Raw genomic sequence first — 1,594 nt, 5'->3', positions numbered from 1 at the left:
AGAGAGAGAGAGAGAGAGAGAGAGAGAGAGAGAGAGAGAATGAAGAAAACAAAACCATTTGTTACTACTTGACAACCTCAGAGTTTTTATGAAAAGATCTGGTGAAATGTTCCCCTATTGATATCATTTTTTCACGTTTATTAGAATTCGAATTTGCGAAGATCAAAGGTGTTGCAAGACAAAAACATACAAAGAAAAGGAAGAGAGAAGTTAGAGCAGAGAGTTTGCTCATAGTTTACTTTAGAGTTTTACGGTCCTTCAAACACAATTAGAAGTGTCGAAGATTAGAGGTGTTGCTAGAGAGTAGCAGACAAAGAGAAGAAGGAGAGATAAGGACGGTTGATGTTTGATAGGAAAGGAGGAGAGATAAGGACGGTTGATGTTTGATAAGAAAGAAGAAGCAAACCACAGCAGAGCACCTGCCAGCCACCCACTGAGTAAATAATATGTGTAACAACCCTAATTAATCAGCCAATCTGTTCTGTCGTCTGCCCTCAGTCTGCTGACATTCTGTTCCGTCTGATTACGTCCCTTACGTCGCTCTCTGCCCGCTGCCCTTCTCACCGTGCTTGTTACCCTTTCTCTCGCTCTGTCGTCTGGCCACACGTTCCAACACTTGCTCTTATTAGCTCCTCCATGCAGCTTAATTAGGACCCCCCCCCTACCCCACCCACCCCATCCCCTCATTCCATCATCCTTTGACCACTGTCTCTCACAGCCCAGGTCGTCTTTGGTTTCATTCACTTGATAGATCATAGGATGACCGCTTGTTTTCTCACAATATTGGGGGGAGGGGGAGGGTAGGAGAGAGAGAGAGAGAGAGAGAGAGAGAGAGAGAGAGAGAGAGAGAGAGAGAGAGATTTGAATCGTCTTTTGAAAAAAAGGCGTGCTGTAACTTCTCCTCCAATATTTCTTTAACAGGTGAATCAATGTCACCCATTCCTTACTCAGCAGTCTGTAGCAATTTGTTTGAACTTAATCATATTATCCAAAACAATTGAGGCTTGATTAGACAACTTTTCTTCTAAAAATGTATATAAAATAATATGATAAATCTCCGTTATAGGAAAATGGAATTGTTCACAGCACTTCCCGCATCTCACTCACATGTTGCGTACACAGATGACCTACGTCACAGCTCACCAATGGCACCTTTTAGGGGCAAAACTTGTTACAAGAAATTAACTGTGGAGTGAACACATTTCTTTTGCACCAAACGTTCTCCAAACATGCGATCAATAACGACAGTGTCGCTAGTAGACAGACATGGCGGGTGTGCTATTGAACGCGATGTTGTCACAGCTGTTGTTAGGAATCACACACTTGAAGTTTTGTTTTTGTTGTAAAGACAAATTGATACAAGTCATTGTGCAAAAGCTGGAGAGTTTATGTTCGGTAGTTTAGGAAATATTTGGCAATAAGTTGCGCCACGAATTTTGGACTGCACTCTAATAACATATGCGTGTGACTGTGGGTCTGTGAGTGTCAGCATTATCTTGTGTAGTGTATGTGTGGAAGAAAGAGTGTGTGAGAGATTGTGTGTAAGAGATTGTGTGTGTGTGTGTGTGTGTGTGTGTGTGTGTGTGTGTGTGTG

This window comes from Aplysia californica, unplaced genomic scaffold, assembly GCF_000002075.1.
Source record: "Aplysia californica isolate F4 #8 unplaced genomic scaffold, AplCal3.0 scaffold00807, whole genome shotgun sequence".
Classification (NCBI taxonomy): domain Eukaryota; kingdom Metazoa; phylum Mollusca; class Gastropoda; order Aplysiida; family Aplysiidae; genus Aplysia; species Aplysia californica.
This window is presented reverse-complemented; position numbering follows the sequence as displayed.